This window comes from Protopterus annectens, chromosome 2.part1 (genome assembly GCF_019279795.1).
Source record: "Protopterus annectens isolate FY-2018-M chromosome 2.part1, PAN1.0, whole genome shotgun sequence".
Lineage (NCBI taxonomy): Eukaryota > Metazoa > Chordata > Ceratodontiformes > Protopteridae > Protopterus > Protopterus annectens.
In genome coordinates this window covers 1,991,067,301-1,991,087,438 of record NC_056729.1, presented here as the reverse complement: position 1 = coordinate 1,991,087,438, position 20,138 = coordinate 1,991,067,301, and positions in this window count along the sequence as shown.

The following is a 20,138-nucleotide window of genomic DNA, read 5'->3' as shown; positions in this document are numbered from 1 at the left end:
AGAAGCTACACATTTTGTACAGCTGTATATACATTAACAAATATTAGTATAAAGTGGGAGTGGTCAGTAATAGATTTACTATCATATCCTTGAAAATGGGTCGATGAATGATCATAATGTCGATATAAAATGTTGATTTCTGAAATGTCTAAAAGGCTGAATGTCAGAAATCACATACCCAATATTCCCAGTTCGACAAGTTTGACATATCAGTAGGTGATATCACTCACCCATTTTATGCACATTTAACGTACTGTTACACTCAACTGTCAATGGTACATTAATTGTACTATTTTGCAGGGGGGCTACACCCCCTACACCCCGTGCACATTAAATATACCAACTCTTAGACTGCACTACAGTGAGAAAATGGGCTAATTCCCTGTTCCTCACTGAAGCGTGACCTCCCCGCACAATGTTAAACCCAAATTATTGACCTACATTACCCATTCACTGTAGTGTAGTCCATCGATTTGGGTTCGACATTCTGCCGACTTAGAAACTGCAAGTCAGCCACATGAAATATATATATATATATATATATATATATATATATATATATATATATATAGGTTCATAGGTAAGTACTAGGCTATCTGCCCGAGTGCATCTATAAGCCTAGCCAGAATGTGTTGGATTTCGCCGTCCCCTTAGATTAGTTCCCTGTGCCTCTGTCCAGCAGAGCCATTAGTTCCCTGTGCCTCTGTCCAGCAGAGCCACTGCAGTATATATATATATATATATATATATATATATATATATATATATATATATATATATATATATCTGTGTATCTCTTCTTGCTGTTCTTTAAAGCTCTGCAATCAGTTTAATATGTTTTTCATAGTCGCCATTGCTTTTTACTCCCCTTTCTTTGGCCACTTATAGCCTCCACAGAGAGGCATGTTGCCTTCTTAATCTTCTTCCTGTTTTGACTATTTTTGTTTTGTTGACCTCCAGGACGACATCACACACTTCTGCCCATAGTTCTGCAGGTGCTCTGTGTACCAGATTTAATCCCTTAAATCTTTTCTTCTCCTTCACTATACATTCATTTGGAATATTGTTGATTTACATCTGGCTGGCTTTGAGAAATTTCTTGCATTCTTTAACTTAATTCTAACCATTGTGATAAGAAGCTGATGGTCTGAGTCACATTTAGCTCTAGGCCTTACTTTTGCTGAGTGTACAGAGTTCTTTCATCTCTGATTACAAAGTATATCATCAGTTTTTATTTTGTTACTGATCATCTGATGATATCTCTGTATCCTTTATTCTTTTGAGGGAGTTTGCTGTGACTAGTGAATTACCTTGTGAGAACTTTATTAGTATTTGTCCCTGTTCATTTTATACTCTGAGGCCAAACACTCCAGTGGTTCTTTGACTTCCAGCTTTAACAATCCAGTCACCTATGATGGATGTAAAGACTTATTTTTGTTATTTCCGCATAGTACTGGAGATCCCCATAAAACTGGTGGCTTTTTACTCTTTGGCTGAACGGCTTAGCTTGGAGTCAGATTAAGATCGTTCTATCTTTTTTTTGGGTTGTAGCTGAATATGGGTCCATGTGTTAATTCTGTACTGTGACTTATACAAAGTTTTTATAGGGAATATACAAACGAAAATAAATGCACCATGCAGACTACCAGGTACATCACACTGTTTCCATAGGTGCTACAACTAATTCCCTTTTATATAAGGTTTTAGATTTTAATACAATGTTGATATTTCTGTTAATCTCAGTCTGGTACTACTACTGAAAATTTACTACTAAAAACAATCTAAAGTTCAGGATTTGTCAAACTGCCCTACATGCAGACAGACACAGATGCACATGTGCACACACACACACACACACACACACACACACACACACACACACACACACACACACACACACACACACACACACACACACACACATACATGAATGGTATGTTGTACAGTCCATTAAGAAAAACAATATCATTGAACATCTGCCCATGACTTTCTCCAGTGCATCCTCAACCAACTTTCGAAGTCCCTATTCAGTGATTCTTGTCAGGCTGCCATGTGCTGGGGTGCCTGCAGGACCAATGCTACTGCCCTGACCCTGTGAGTATGTCCCCAGATGGGCAAAGGGTGAGAACCTCCTACTCTGGAAGGTATGTGCCTGGGCAACTCTAGAGGAATTTGGATCTGTAAAAAAATTATCATAAATGAGAGAGAAAGGAAATAATAAAAGGCAAAGGAGTGCATTATTAAAATAAATAAAACAGAGAAAGGGGCAGAAGAGAAAATGCACACACAAAATTCTCATGTCATGTTGCACAATATTCAATTCCTTACTTTAAAACATTTTATATTATAAATCTTTATTGAATTAAAACAGAATGTGCAGGAAGTGCTCATGCAGACTTTTGGATGAAATTGTGAAGTGTTTATGCTTACTTGTCAGGACAGTGTTTACTGTCAAGTTATGATGGGGTTTACATGTTATATTCTACTACGCAAACATAATGATCATATTTGTACCTGATATGCATTTGTTTGCAATATTGCACTGAAAACAACCTTTATAAATACCTACATCTTACAGAATCAGTTTAAGACAGAATACTAAAGTATATATTGACGTATCTTTTACATTTGATTACAGCAATTTATTAAAAGCACTCTAGTGTTTCATTTACTATGCTGCATAAATTAATTCCTTTTATATCAATATGAAATCAGTTAAACACAATACTATAATACTATAACACTATTTACTACTTTATTCATTCTTATCAGCTTCTTTAATCAGTTTGGACGTTCGTCTTTCCTGCTGAATATTTTTCCTCAGCTATAAAGAGAAGATATAAGACAACTCTTGATTATCTGTATTTCACAATTTATTTCCTTAACATTACTTATATGACTAGTAGTTATTTGCAAGACAGTATTTGCTTAGTATACATATGTTGAAACATGCATTGTTTGAATTTTCATACTTTGCCAATATTCACTTTACTGCAAGTTATAAACACATTGATACACTTTTATGGATTTTTTTTATGCTTTGCTTGTAACAATCTGTGAATTGTGATTATCTAGAAGGTGCACACACACACACACACACACACACACACACACACACACACACACACACACACACACACACACACACACACACACACACACACAGAAAACTGTAGCAAGTCATGAAAGCTTCCATTTCCTTAGCTGAACTAAAGGGTGTGCTTTGATAGTTTTTTCCTTAAGAATTCTAAGCATATGTAAAACAAAGACAATAACTATAAACTATGTACCCACACACCAGTTGGTTCAGCAATACCCATATTTATTTATTTATTGCATTTGTTTACCAGGAAAGTCCACTGGGCCTAAAAGAGCCCATTTTCAGTGTTGGGCCAGGGAGAAAAGCTCCAACAAGAACACAGATATAGAAAAAATAAACAATTGGTGCAGAAGTAGAAATAGTGTTACAGACAGTAAATACAGTAACATATACAGAATATATACATAAAAGAAGGAATCTAGTTTGATTACAGTAATATACACAGAAATATACATTACATTCAATGAATTCAATCAGAGAGGTATAAACAGAGATATATTAATCAGTATTATTGTACCAGTATCAACAAGTGAAGGGACCAGAGGAGAACTTGTGGATTGCAATTAATAAAGAGTTGAAGGATTTTATATGGGATGGGAATAGAGCAAGAGTCAAGTGGTATAATTTGATCCTTCCAATAGAACAAAGTAGTTTGGGGGTAACCATTTGAAATGTTGGGACCCACTAGATGGAGTCCCAAAATACGGGGACTGAATGGCCAAAAGATCAGACTTGTATATAACAGGTCCAGTATGCCATTTCTCAGAATATTCCCTTTTCTCCAAGGTATGGCAATCTCGGAATTGGTATATATAAGTCGGGGGGAGGGGGTGTTGGGGGCTTGCCCCCCCTGCAAGAAAACTTTTAAAGAGAAGAGCAGTCTTGAAGATTTGCTCTTCTGCTGTGTTTTTTGTCTTTTTGATGGCATGTCAGAACCAGGCATTTTGAGTGCCAACATTTCAAAAGGGAGCCAGTTTGGGATTACTTGATTTGAAGGGGTATTTCAATGCTACACAGTTAAGGCTCATATACATAACACAAGCAGAAAGCTGTAATTCAAACTGGAAAGGCATGATGATGATGAAACAGGTGGGAAGCTCAAGAAATAAGGAGAGACTGGGATTCTGGATGCGAATCCTAAAGGAGAATAACAATAACCATTCAGAATATTATATTCGTAAAGCAGCAGAAAGTATTCTAAGAACTTAGCAAACACATGAATGGAGAAAGGAGATTCTGCTGATAGGGGTGGCTGCAATTAGGGGTACAGAGAATAGACAAGAGGGGGCTGAAATGTACTGAAGAAAACTGGCAAAGGAACCAAGGTACTGAGAGTAAGTAATTAGGGAGGGGGAAGATAATAGAAAGGGAAGAGGCCAGGAATTCAGTTGGACTGCAAGGTAGTGATTGCCTTCCCTCTTAAGGATTGATTTTGGAATACAGACAAAGAGAAAGGAATAGGGGGAGCCTAAGTGAAAGACCAGCCTGAAAATAGTTTGTAGTAGAATCTGGAACAGAAACTGCTGTTAAAAAGAGATAATTAGTAGGACATATAAAATATTGCATGATAACTATAGGAATCAATCAGAGGAGGTTAGAAAGGATTGGTAAGAGAGACTGGATAACAATTCACAAAGAAACAATGGAAGGATATATGTATGGCTCCCAAATATGCAATAAAGTCTAGAGGATATAGGATCCTTGCTTGGAAGTATTTGCAAATGTATTTTTAAACCCCAAGCAGACTCCAAAGCATTTTTCCTCAGGTAGATTACAAATATTGGAGGTGTGATAGGGAAGAAAGTGAAAACTGAGAACATATATTTTGGGAGTGTAATGAGTTTGCCAACTTTAAAAAATCTTTGCAGATTACTCTGTCAGAAATACTGAGTAAGCAAATTGGTGTAACTGAGGAAATGATTTTTTGAGCTGTGCTACAGAATCGGAAATGCCTAGACATAATAACGCTTTGTTGAGTTTAATTCTGGTGGCTGACAAAAAAAAGCAATTACTAGAAAATGGAACTCAAAGTCTATTAACTGTACTAGAAGTAGTGAATATAGTAACAGAGACAAAATAACTGGAAGTGGGATTTTTAGAAAAAGAATAGGAGCAAATTACATAGAGAAAATGGAAATTGTAGGAACAATACATGCAGAATAATATTTTGGAGGAGGAATGAGGTTTAAGGGAAACCAGGAATTGAATGAGCTATGTAATGTCTGACTGACAATGGCTGTATAGAAGATTACAGGTGATGTATAATGTTTACAGCTGGATATAGGTCAATATGGTTTGTTTTAATTTATATAAATGTATATGGGTTACATGTATTGGTAGCATGTCTAAGTATGACTGTAGATTATTTTTTATTACACCCATTGCCACTGCTACTATTGGAACTGTCTGGGTATCTTTTTTCCACATTGCTCTAATTTCTGCCTGCAAATCCTGATATGTTATGACTTTTTTTTTCTCTCTGTTAATAAGACACTGTAATCACTAGGGGTAGCAGTTTCAATGATCAATGGTACATTTGTCTTTTTTCATGGGTGACTATATCTGGTTTTCTTACATCCGTTTTTTGAACTGTCAGTAATGGTTGATCCCATGTGATATACACTTCTTCACTCTCTATAATGCTTTGTGGTTCATATTTCCAATGCTCCTCAGCTGCTTACATGTTGTAGTGTTTGCACAATCCCCAATGCAACAGTCTTGCCACATTATTGTGCCTTTCAGTGTACAGGCCCTATTGATATTGCAGAAGAGATTTAGATCCCTAGACTGAGCATTTCTGATGCCATCTGACTTTGTTGATGTGCAGTAAATCCATCAGTAATGGAGAAATAATGTATACACTTAAATTTAAATCTAAATTTAAATTCTCCTTGGAATTACTGTGTCTGTCACTCAAGATATACCTGAAACTGGCTCACGTCCAGATATCACACAAGACCAAGTCCTAAAAGTGCTATCAAAAGCTAAAAATACTGCATTGATGGGCCTGACAATATCCCTGTATGCATTTTAAATAGTATGAAGCACAATTTAGCCACACCCCTAACAGCATTGTTCAATCTCAGCTTCCATACATATTTTGTACCAAAGCCAATGGAGAACAAATACAGTCATCCCTCTGCATAATGGAGGACTTTCCACTGACCCAGGCAATTACAGACTCATAAGTCTGACAAGCCTCATATGCAAATCCATGGAAAGACTTGCCATGGAATTAATCACTCAAGACATAGGAAGCCTCCAAACACTAGACCTGTCTCAGTTGAGATTCATCAAGGACATATCATGCTTACTCAAACTGATGGATTTTTTTGAAAAAGTCACCAAGCAATGGATGAAGGCAAAATGGTGCGCACTGCATACCTCAACTTGGCCAAAGCTTTTGACACAATTCCCCACTCATGCATAGTAGAAAAGTTAAATAAACTGGGAATAAACTCCTTTGTCACTCACATGATTGCCAACTGGCTCACAGACAGGATGTAGATACTCAAAATAGGGAAGTTACCTCCACAAAGTGACCAGTCACCATTGGAGTCCCCCAGGGTTATGTCCTGTTTGGGATCTGTTTTTCTGAAGTACAGGCCAATACCAAAGGGGTATGGCTGACTATATTTGTAGATGACTGCAAGCTAAGAGCAGTCATTGAATCCCCAAATGACTTAGCCAACCTGTAGGAAGGTTTTTCTCAAATAAATAGCTGTGTCAATATCATGGTCTGAAACTAAATGCCAAAAAATCATTATTGTATCCTTTGGGAAGTCATCTACCCCAGGGAACTACTACATTAACAATATACCCTTAAGAGTGGATCCAGTTGTTTTGGGTTTTGAAACTTATGCAAACAGTGACCTAACTTTTGATCAATTTTTGTTTATTGTTGTAAGAAATTATTTCTATATTGCACAGCATATATGGGATTGTGTCTAGATCTGGGGATATCATTATTCCCCTTTACTCAGTCCTTAATAGGCCAGTCACTGAGTGTAATTCCTCTTTGGCATCTGTCTGTCCAGACATATGCAACAAATGGAACCCCCACAGAGATGCAGTACTAAAAGGATACAAGGCCGAAAGAACATGTCAATATACTTGTTATCCTACAGATTGCTAAGAGGTGACCTGTATCTGGTATACAAGGCATCCTTTGACCCATTACTATTAAAGGGTGATATCCTCCCAAGGATTTAATGGTCAGCCAGCTTCCAAAGCTTTGGGGCATCTTCCATGCACCCAAACTGTCAAGCAACTCAAGCTGAGCTGACTAAAGACATGCTTGGGTGCAAAGCCCTTCAGAGCTTTCCTGATATCAGAAAGAGGGAGAATGAACCCTGAAAGGACTACAAAACATAAATGTCCATGACCCGGTATAAAAACCCACCCAAAAAACAAGGGGAATGGAGGGAGGGAGTAGCTACTGGAGCAGTTATAATCTGAACATCTACCGTTATGGTAAGTTCAACGTACACATCTGTACTATGTTTATTATATTGGTCACTGCTGCAGTCACCTTAGCTATATGGGAAGATTGCCATAGATAACTACATTTGGGAGGTGGAAGGAGAAGAGTCCAAAAACCCCTTGGAGAATGGCCCAGGCCACACCCTGACTAGCTTTCTCTCTGTTTGTCAGATCTCTAGACTATCACCAACCTTTAACTCTTCCACTCTCTTATCTTAGCCTATAAATAATGTAAATAAATCCTATCTACATTTATAACTATATACTGCTTTTCATCACTCCAATGTAAGTGAAATTTGTACATTGCTGTATATATGTGTATATAAATATATATATATATATATATATATATATATATATATATATATATATACATACATATATATATATATATATATATATATATATATATATACATATACATATACATATATATATATATATACACACACACACACACACACACACACACACACACACACACACACACACACACACACACACACACACATATATATATATATATATATATATATATATATAAATGCAGCCTATTTATTATTGTGAAAAAGTTGTACAGAAATCAAATTCTGTTTACTCTGTCTTGATTGTGTTACATATTGCATGATTCTAAACACCCATATCTACTGCTAAGAAACTGAAATCCTTTTTTTTTTCCACTGTAATTTTTTTGTAATTTTGTGACATTAATGGAGCTTTTCTCCCCAGGCCTCCTCTGAAAATGGGCTTTAGTGCCAAGTTGCACCATCCCAGTAAAAAAAAGGCAATAAATAATGGTCTTATCAAGGCTTTATCTGGATCTAGAGAAGGAATCAGGCTTATCCTGGTATGTAAAAGTATGTACAAAGACCAATTAGCAGCTTCGATAATATTTCTAGAATCCAATCATTTCCAAAAAGCCATAGATAAAGCCAAGACCCTGGTAGAGAGGGCCTTTACCCTACCTGGAACTGACCTGCTATGGTGAGTATCACAAAAGGTAATAGCCTTAGACAACCATTTGGTTCTAGTCTGTTTTGACACAGGCTGTCCCTTTTTCTTACCTTCACCAGAAATAAACAATTGATATGAAGATCTGAGAGATATAGTTCTGTCAAGATAGTACCTGAGTTGTCTGTGGACATTCAAGGTATGGAGTATCCTTTCTCCCTCATTTTTCAAGTCAGTAAAGAAAACTCAGAGATGGATGGTTTGTCTTAAAGTAAACTTGGATACCACTTTAGGCATAAAAGAAGGATTAGTTCTCAAAGAAACTCTGTCCGTATGGAAACTGAGGTAGGGTTGTCTCGACATAAGAGCTTGCAACTCAGATATATTTCTTGCAGAGGTCAGAACAATCAGCAAAACTGTTTTCCATGTGAAGAACCTCAAGCCACACAAATTAACGGGTTCAAATGGAGCATATGTTAGCTTGTCTAACACAAAATTAAGATCCCAAGGAGAGAACACGGGCTTACTTGGCAACCTCTTATGCAAAACCCCTTTCAAGAATATTTTGACATGAGACTGCATAAAAGTGGTGGAACTATGGGCAGACATGCTGAAAAAGGTTCATAGGTTCATAGGTGTGTTCTACACTAATGATCATAAAGGCCTTTTAAGCCTTGCTATGCATCCCAAATCTCTGACAAGCTCTGCTATCCTTGATAAGTGTATTTAGGGGCTTGGAATATCTAACATTTAGAAGCAGGGGATGGGGAGATGAACTATTTAATGTCCATTAGAAACATAGGTGACAAATAAATGAACCTTGATAGAGGAATAAAAAATGGCCACAGGATAGTAACTTACACATATATTGTAAAACCAGAGAACAAATAGCTCTGAATTTCTTATTTATCTTATTTATTAAATTTTAGAATTTCTTCCCTTCCTTTCCCGTATTTCTCTATGATTTTGTGGTAAGCCTTTACCTGTTATTAAGCTGAAAAGTATTATAGCCTATTTAATTCATATGAATTTATGTTAATAAATATCTAGTTAATAGTAATTTATGTTAATAGTCTTGATTACTGTGCTCATATGTTTTGCCAGACTTCTAACACTTTGGATCTTATTTATTTTCTGTAATTTGTTTCTTTCATCGATCTTAGTAAGTCTATCCATCTCTATTAAATCAAGCAAATCTTCCCTTAGATCATTTTCTTCCAAACTGAGAGCACATTCTTTGTTTTCTGTTTCCTGTGGGCATTCTACAAAAAGTTTCAGAACATCTTCCTGTGACATATCCTCTTCAGCTTCATCCTGCATCATCTGTTACTCCTTCATATGGGAACTCATTGGCCCATCACTCCAAAACATTGTCTGAGTAAAATTTGCCAGTGTTTCCTGCTTTTGTGCAGTTCCAACTAATCTTTTGTACTGATTTCCTACTGAAGACTCCAGAGCATCATCATTCGGCAAGTCATCAGATGCCTCCTATTCCATCTGTTTCTCCTTAGTTTGGAGACTCACTGTTCCATCATGCAGTGACATTGCCTGTTTTGGATTATCTACACCAAATCCTTAATTTTGCAGATATTCCATTACTTTAGTTTCAGTTGTTAAACTTATGCATTACTATTCCTCTGTTCTGTGCTCCCCTTTAGTTTTCCTTTTTTTGTATTGTGAAATTGTCCCTATCTGGGTGCCTTTGCCTGTATTTATATTTAGATATTTTTGGAGCTGCTTTTTTGTATTGCTTCAACATCATCATCATCATCATCATCATCATCTTCTTTCAGCTGTTCCCATTAGGGGTCGCCATAGCGGATCATCTGTTTCCATTTCTTCCTGTCCTCTGCATCTTGCTCTGTCACACCAACCATCTGCACTCCTCTCTCACCACATCCATAAACCTCATCTTAAGCCTTCCTCTTTTCCTGTTACCTGTTAGCTTCATACTTAGCATCTTTTTCCCAATATACTCAGCATCCCTCCTCAGCACATGTCCAAATCAATGTAATCTTGCCTCTCTGGCTTTGTCTCCAAACCTTCCAACCTGGGCGGACACTCTAATATACTTATTCCTAATCCTGTCCACCCCTGTCACACCCAGTGCAAATCTTAACATCTTTAACTCTGCCACATTCAGCTCTAACTCCTGCCTTTTTGTCAGTGCCACCGTCTCCAACCCATATAACATAGCTGGTTTCACTACCCTCTTTTAGACCTTCCCTTTCACTCTTACTCGTACTCGTCTGTCACAAATCACTCCTGACACTCTTCTCCACCCACTCCATCCTGCCTGTACTCTCTTCTTCACCTCTCTTCCACACTCACCATTACTCTGAACTACTGATCCCAAGTATTTCAACTCATCCACCTTCACCACCTCTACTCCTTGCATCCTCACCATTCCTCTATCCTCCCTCTCATTCACACACATATATTCTGTCTTAGTCCTGCTGACCTTCATTCCTCTTCTCTCTAGAGCATATCTCCATGTCTCCAGGGTCTCCTCCACTTGTTCCCTACTCTCACTACAGATCACAATGTCATCTGCAAAAATTGTTTGGCTTTTTCCTTTCCATAATTGCACCATACCAGATTTCTGTTTCTTTCCCATGTCCATGTTTCTTTTATATATCTTTCAAAAATCTCTGGGTTATGGTCTTTTTCCAGGTGGTCCAAAGTTTCTTTGTCTATGTAATGTTTTTCATGGATCTGTTGTTTTAATAAATGCAGATTTGTATTTGAAGCTTTTGATAGTTTTTCTTTTTGTAGGTATTTTACTTTCCTCTAATTTCTCTCTTAATAGGTTCTTAGTTTCATCGATATATACTAAGCTAATGATCACCCGGGTCTTTATAATCCCAGCTGAGAAACTCAACCCAGTTGAGTCCCTGTGTATCATGGGTGTTTATTAGGAGAGGGCATGTTAGGAAATTTCTAGAGTTTATGCGGAGGATATGTTAATTTGGGTATTACTATCTGCTTCTGCCTGTCAGAGACATGGGGTTCAGACCCGGGAAATGGGATGAATTTCCAACTTCCCATCCATTAATCAAGGTTAAGATGGGTTACAAGCAATTCACCCAAGGTCTGGCCACCATAATTTCTGATAGACAAAGGTAGACGGTAATGCCCAAACTAACATGCCCCACAAATAACCTCTAGAAACTTCCTAACTAACATACTCCCTCTTAATAAATGCCTAGTACAGCTTTCTGAATATCTTCTCTCTGGAAATTCTTGGCTTCTTGCATAATAGTAACAACACATAATTTCTTCCGTATCCACAATAGTTCAGTTTGACATCTTTATGTCCTCAATGGTCCACTGCTACTTCCTTCTACAACAGAGGGGCCATCCTACCTATGTTTCTAATGGATCATTAGCTTAGTATATACCTACCTGGAGCCTTGCCTATCCAAGTTGTAGAAATGTTTTTGTGACTTGAGGTTTCTACATTGCCATGTTTTTCAGTCCTGGCATCAGTGCACCCACTGGGAGTAGGCACTTTGTATCCCTGGACTTATGCATTCAGCTGTATTTTTTATTTTTTAACCTATGTTTCTCTGTCATATATGTTATATAAGATACAGTCTATATATCAATGTTGTCTTGGTGAGATTTTGTGAAAACAGTGTCCACCATGTGGAGGTACTTTCTTTTTCTTGCTAATTTCATCATGTCTCCATTTGGACCCCTTATTTTACTATTGTGAATGTATTTATAATGCTGCAGACATTAGTATAACACAGCTTTACTTAGCCAGGCTGAGATTTTGCATCTGTACGTAATTATGGGGATTGTTTTAACTATTGTTATAGCAGGATGGAAGGCACACATGGTCTTTTTTCTGTGTGAGTGTGGCCATTTTTCATGAGCAATAATGATAGAAAAAAAGGGATTAAGACAAAGAAATGACAACTTCAGCCATGAACAAAATCACATCCTCATGGCAGCCCTAAGAACATATGAGAAACATCTGTTTGGTAAAGGGGGCCCAAACAAGTTGATAGGACAAACCCTGGAATTAAGTTGTCCTGGACATTAATGCAGTGGGTGGCAAAAGCTGCACTTCAACATAAGTGCAAGAAGAGGGCAAATTATATAGTAGGATGTGCTAGAGCCAAGGCGAGGCAGAATACTATTGCCTGTACCAGTACGGGGGGGGGGGGCAGACCTCTAGCAATTATCCCATTAACACCAGATGAAGAATACTTCCTCTCCATCTATGGGGACGACCATGACACAGAAGATGATGGCAGTGAAATAATCAGAGGTGGTGTGGACGCTGGCTATTACCAAAGACTGCAGTATAAACACTTGTCTGCTCAGGAAGGTTGGCTTAAATATAGTAACATATATTTATACAGAGACTTAAATGTTGACAAAAAATGATGACATTAATCAAATGGCAATTGCTATTAATAGGTGAATCTTCCACATTTGCACAGAATGACAGTGAAGGCAGTGTGCATGATAAGTGTCTCCACACACCTCCTTAATTAACATACATGCTCTTTCTGTATTAATAATGTTTTGAAATCATTTTTGCAGGTCAGCAGCAGAAACAAGCAGTTCTTCAGAACAGTCCCCGTGTTTAATGGCAGGATCTTGCATGCTACAACATGTTAGTAACTCAACAGGAAGTGATAGTACATTCCAAAGTCAAGCACATGCTGACATTGTGCTTATGCTTGTGCAGGAAGGAAACCCATGCACCTCTACATCAGTATTTCAAAACCCAGATGAATACTTTTAGGATGATGGCAGACATTCTGAAGTAACTGTGTCAACAGTGACAGCTTTACAAAGAAGAGTCTGGTGCAGAAAGTTATTACAGCTACCCCATGACATTGTTAGAGCTCAGAGCACTGCCAAAGACAGTCAGCTGGAAATAGTCAGAGTCATCCAGGGTAAGAATGAGGATTTTCAGTACGACTTATAAATGACACAGAGTAGGGATGATGCCACAATCACACTGATGCCTAGTACAGTGGTATACCTAGCAGTGATGGCTGCCTCCACTCTTACACTAGTTAGGACTTACTATATGCAAGCAGGAGACAGTCTTGCAAGGGGAAGAGGATGGGGTACTTTCCAGACACATGGGGGTAGATCACATGAGACTATAAGTGCTTCTTAGTCAGGGGAAACAAGCACAACAGATTTCATGCAGGTCATAACAGCATTCATCTAAACCTAGCAGAGCCTCTCATTCCAGGTCCCAATCACATCCTGCAGCACTGTCAGATCAGTGTCTGCAAAATCACTTGCATCAATTTATGTTTTTGGTGGACCAACTCACCATCTAGCTCTCATGACAGCCCCTCTTCAAAATCAATTCCACTGTCACATAGGTTATCTTTAGGAAATGTGTATGACACATTTGACCTTGACCTACTGTGATTCGAGTATGTCATTTCTGTTACTTACAATTTGATCTTCACAAATGTAGGTCAATGTTTATCTACAAAGGTAATAAGTTATTAGGGCAAAAAGGGGGAAGGGTGCTTTGGACATTTTTCAACTGTATGCATTTCATTCCTGTAATGGTGCTGCTTAGAACCTCAGGGAACTATGGAGAGGACTGTGTATGACATAACATAAGATTTCAGTAATTAAAACCAATGCTGTTGCATTAACATTCCTACAGTTAGCAGGTATCTATAACTTAAAAACAGTAATACTAAAGATTCCATGGAAACACAGTAATGAGAAAATTGCAGACTAAAATGAATATCTTGCCATGTAAAGAAACACTGCTGCCACTTCACCCTCACCACTGCAAAATTATGTTTTTTTTTTCTCTCTGAAGTCCCAAATTATTGTGTCTGACAACATAAAATAATCTGATGTGCAGTACTTCAACAGACAACATGCTTTAAACTGAAAAAAACACTGCATAATGCAAAAAACAATATAATGTGTTTGCATTCAAATGCAAGATATGAACTTATGTTAAATACTGAATTGACAGGTTTACTACTTATAACACTTGAGAGATTCAGTATATGCACACTTAGGTAAATATCCTTGTGACACCCATGCCCTGGCCCAGCAATCAAGGAGCCTCAATCCTCACCAGTAACACCAGAGAGCAAAGGATAACAAATACACACAGTAAAGTGCAATTTCCCTTAACAGCACACAGAGATCACAGTCAGTCCAGGGCTGGTCACTCCCTTGCTCCCCAGGTCCCCAATAAGACTCCCCACTGGCACAGCTATAGGGTCCAGATCTCAGCCTAGTGGGCAAGCTAAAATCTCCAGCACCCTCTCTGTCCAACCATGTTTCATGTACCTGCCCAAGTGGCTGACACACATACACTTTGAGATAAGAGTTTTCACAACCACACAGACACTTCTGGGGAAGGCTGGCACAGGTTCTCCAGCTGTGCCCCTTCTTACCCAGACTATACGGTAGTACCAACTACCACCACCCACTAATAATTATCAGCTACTCAAAGGTCCTTAAAAGGGTGTCCAATTATTACTGTGCAATATTATTATCCAAATGGTAGATGTGACTAAACAGTCTCAAGGCTTATTAGAGTGACCTGGTAAAGGATCCTTCCTTATATACATGCAATGTACTCTTAGAGCGTAACATATCTCTACACAAACCAGCCACAGTTAAAAGGTTTTAAAATATTTAATAATAAATAATTAAAACCACAAGACAATACTTTCTACTACACAGTCAGTGCTAGTCAAAAGAGTTCAGAGATCACACAGCAATACTTAAAATAAATCAGTAGTACAGTTCTGACATCACAGAAAAACACTTAGTCTAAACTTTCTAATTTCTAGTCATTGCTACAAGAAAACACACTTCTAAAATAACTTACTTACATAGAGCAACAGGCAGTGCTGTGAGTTGGATAGTCAGACAAAAATGCTTAATAATCTCTGGTTCTCACTGTTTAAATTGAAACTGCAGTTCTGATAAAACGTTACATCATCTTTTACACTTTCCTGGTGTTCCCAGGCTGACAGAAACTGCATTTACATTTTTTTACACTTAGAGCAATAAAAGACATTCCATATGTAAATTCTGGTCATTAACTTTAGCCTTAAAACATTAGGCAGGATGCTTACTCAAGACTCATCGACTACAAATTCTAACTTCAAAGGAACAGACATAAATTAATTTTAATTTCAAAGGACCAACAAGAAATGCTTGACTTAGCTTTCTTTACAGAAGATGGCAATGTTGCCACATTGTTTTAAGTTCAACACTTCACAGTATATGCTTTCATTCAAACAAACAAGCTTGTAGTTCAGCATTCATATTTACAAATGATGGAATTATCTGCATAATTCTATCTAGCTAGGCTGGCAGCCTTAACCCTTCTCTACCAGTCTTCAGATTTCTCCCCACCTGGAGAACTCAAGCTAGTTTTTCAAGTGACCCTTGAGAAACACCGCTTGAGAGGGTTAAGTCTATCTGAGTGTACCTCACCCTATTCCCTGTCTTAAGAGCCCATCTGCATTGGCATTGCTAACCCCACTGTGGTGCTGCACTGACATATCATATGCTTGCAACCCTAGGCTCCATCTTAGCAACTTGGCATTTTGCTGGCTGGCTCTGTTTAACCATGTTAAGGGGTTGTGATCTGTCATAACAGTGAATTTCCTTCCATACAGATAAGGCTGAAGTTTCTGCAGTGCCCACACTATGGCTAGACATTCCTTTTCTACAGCTACATAGCATTCCTCCCTGGGTTGGAGCCTATGATTGAAATAAACCACTGGGTGCTCTTCTCCTTCTGAAGAAATATGGCTAAGTACAGCCCCCACCCCATGCTTCAAAGCACCCACCTACACAACAAATTATTTGCTTTAATCTGGACTGGCTAACACAGGGGGTCCACTCAAAGCTACTTTAAGCTTCTGGAATGCCTGCTCAAATGCTGGGGTCCACACTACCTTATCTGGACTGTTCTTCCTTGTCAGGTCTGTGAGGGGAGCAGCTATGGTACTATAACTGGGGGACAAACTTTCTGTAGTACTCTGCTGTCCCTAAAAATGCCCTCACCTGCTTTTTGTTAACAGGTGCAGGCCATGCCTGAATGGCTTCCACTTTGGCAGGTTCTGGCCTTATCTTACCACTCCCCACTCTATGTCCTAGGTAGGAGACCTCCACCATAACTACTTGACATTTGCTTGGCTTAATGGCCAAGCCTGCCCTTTGTAGTCTTCCCAGCAACTCCCTGGCATGCTGAAGGTGCTCTGGCCAGGAATGGCAGTAGATGGCAATATCATTTAGGTAAGCAAGGGCAAACCCTCCCGCTCCTGATAGGATATGATCTACCAGCCTCTGGAAAGTTGCTGGGGCATTCTTCATCCCAAAGGGCATCTTTGTGAACTCATACAAGCCAAAAAGAGTCACAAAGGCTGACTTCTCTCTAGTGCGGGGAGGCAAGGGCACCTGCCAGTAACTCTTGGTAAGATCAGTGGTTGTAAGATACTTAGCCCCACCCAGCTGCTCTAGGGCCTCATCTGTCTTAGGCATGGGGTAAGCATCCGACTCTGTGTGACTATTTAATTTTCTGTAGTCCACACAGAACCTGGTGCTGCCATCCTTTTTTGGCACCAGCACCACTGGGGAGGCCCAGGGACTGTTGGACTCTTGAATCACCCCTAGTTCCAACATCTCCTGTACCTCCTTCCTCAGAGTTTGTCTGACTTTCTCAGGCACCCTACAAGGGGCCTGCCTAATAGGCCTTTAGGGTCCTGTATCCACCTGGTGCTGCACTAGGTGGGTGCACCCTGGTTTCACAGTGAACATGTCCCCAAATTCCCACAACACTGCTCAGATTTCTCAAACCTGGGTCGGAGATAGCTGCTGGGACATTGCTACCCCTTCCACTGAGGTGTCAGCCCGAGCATCACTGAGGAGATCAGTCCCCAGATCTCCCTCAGACTCCTCCTGCAATCCACTACAAATGCTCAGCACAAGGGCCTCCCTATCATGGTAAGGTTTCATCATGTTAACATGGTACAATTTGTGCCTCTGCCATCTGCTAACAGTTCCGCCATGTAGTTAACATCACTTACATTTCTTAACACCTTGTAGGGTCCCTCCCAAGCTGCTTGCAGCTTGTTGTGTCTGACCAGAATGAGAACCATTACCTGCTGCCCCACAGCATACTCTCTAGCTCAAGCATTCCTGTCACTCCACACCTTTTTCTTTTGTTGGGCTTCTGCCAGGTTCTCCTAGGCCAAACCCATGAGTTTCCTAAGCCTTGTCCTGAGGTTTAGGACATATGCCACAACAGACTCCTTGTGAGACTCGCACTCACCTTCCCACTCATCTCAAATTAAATCTAGAGGTCCGCTCACCCTGTGCCCATACAGCAACTCAAAGGGTGAGAAACCTGTGGATTCCTGGGGAACCTCTCTGTAAGCAAACAACAGATGGGGCAAATATTTGTCCCACTCCCTCTTAAACTGATCTGCAAATGCCTGTAGCATGGACTTGATTATAGAATTTAATCTCTCAACAAGACCATTAGTCTGGGGATGGTAGGGGGTGGTCTTCATGTGCTTCACCCCACAGGACTTCCACAGACAAGCCAGCAGGTCTGAAATGAAATTGGCATCTCTGTCAGTCAGTATTTCTTTTGGGAAACCTACCCTGCTGAAAATCTCTAACAAAGCATTTTCCACCTTCTCTGCCTCAATGGAGGACAAAGCCACTGCCTCAGGGTATTGTGTAGCATAATCCACTACCACTAGGATATACTTTTTCCATGTGGAACTTGGGGTACTCAGAGGATCCACAATATCCATAGCTACCCTCTGAAATGGCTCCTCAATCACAGGCAAAGGCATCAAAGGAGCTCTTACCTTGTCTCCTGCCTTGCCTACCTTTTGGCACTGCTCACAGGTCCTGCAGTACCCTGTTACATCTCTGGAAATTCCAGACCAATAGAAGTTCTGCATAATATGCCTCTTTGTATGTTTTATGCCCATATGGCCTGCAAAGGGAATATTATGGCCTATGGCTAGAAGCGCCAGATGGTAGGCTCTAGGCACTACCAACTACTGTACTCTCTCACCTTCTATCCCTCCCTCAGGGGTCCATTCTCTGTATAGTAACCCTTTGTCCCAGTATGCAGATTCCCCCTTTCCTTGAGAATCAGGTGCCTCCCTAACTACCTGCCTCAGGCCTTGCAATGTAAGGTCTGAGAGCTGAGCCTGTCTCAACTCTCTCCTTGTAATCCTTCCTAGCTCCTCTTCCACAGGAAGTCTGGCATCCTCTGACAGTGTATCTCACTGTCAGCCTGGTTGCTACTATTCACCTCTACCTTTGCAGTCACTTTGTCCAAGGGAACATCAGTACCCACAAGCAGCTGTGTCTCACATTCAGTCTCACTGCTAAAGAGTAGCTCCCTCCCTAAAGTAACCACCTCAGCAGTCCTGGCTGCAAGTATGCAGTCTGTCTGGGTCTCCCCCAAGCTACCAGACCCACATGTTGTCTCCTAGCCTGACCACTTTTAACTGCATAAGCACACGGTACTGCCTCATCCAAATCCTTCCCTCTCAGGACATCTGCAGGATGGTAGTTTAGTACCCCTATTGTCTAAAGACAACCTACTATTGGCATTTTGTCTTTCCCACTTACTGGGTCCCTCAGCTTTGGTTCCCCACCTTGCCTCCATGGACACCTGTATGCCACATGGCCCCATTGGTTGCATTCAAAACATTTAACCCTAGCTCCTGGATGTGTACCTGGACTAGTGGCTTCCCCTGCTACTGGCAGATTCTGTTGGGGCAGTCTGTGCTGCCCACCATAGGTTCCTTTAGACCCATGAGCAGTACTGGGGGTCCCCTTCCTGTGCAGGGATGCCCTGCTTGCCAGGTATAGGTCTCCCTTTTTCCCCAACTCATCTGAAGTAACACATTGTCTATCAGCTAAACAGATCCTCATGTCCTCAGGCAAAGTGCTAAGGGCTTGTTCCCTCACCAAAAGGTCTGCCAGCCCTTCAAAAGAGGTGACCTGACATCCACTCACCCACCTATGGAAATAAGTGCTAAATTCAGCAACATATTCACACACACTTTCATCTGCCTTGCATCTATGCTCACGAAACTTTTTCCTATACATTTTTTAGCTTAAACAGTTCTAAAAGACATTTCTTAACAGCAGTATAATCAACACATGCAACATCAGACATTTTAGCTAATGCAGTTACAGCTTTACCATGGAGTAAGGGGGTTAGGAACCATGCCCAGAGCCCTTGGTTAACTTCATACTCTTTGCATACCCTCTCAAATATATGAATGAAACTATCAAAATTATCCCCCTCTTTAAACTGCAGAAGAAATGTACTGACCTTTTGTGCTTCTGGGGTCCAGTTACTCCCTTCCCTATTACCTCCATGACTCTGGTGAAGAGTCATCGTCTCCTTCTCATGCTGACTCTGCCTCTCTTGTTCCTCAGCTGGCAGACATAACAGTTTCTCATTCTCCTCAGCCTGCAAACATCACAATCTCTCATTTGCTTCTAATTCCATATGCCTGGCCTCCACCTCAAGTCCCTTTAGCTCCAGCTGGATTTTTAAGTCCACTGCAGAAAGGTTGAGCTATTCATTCTC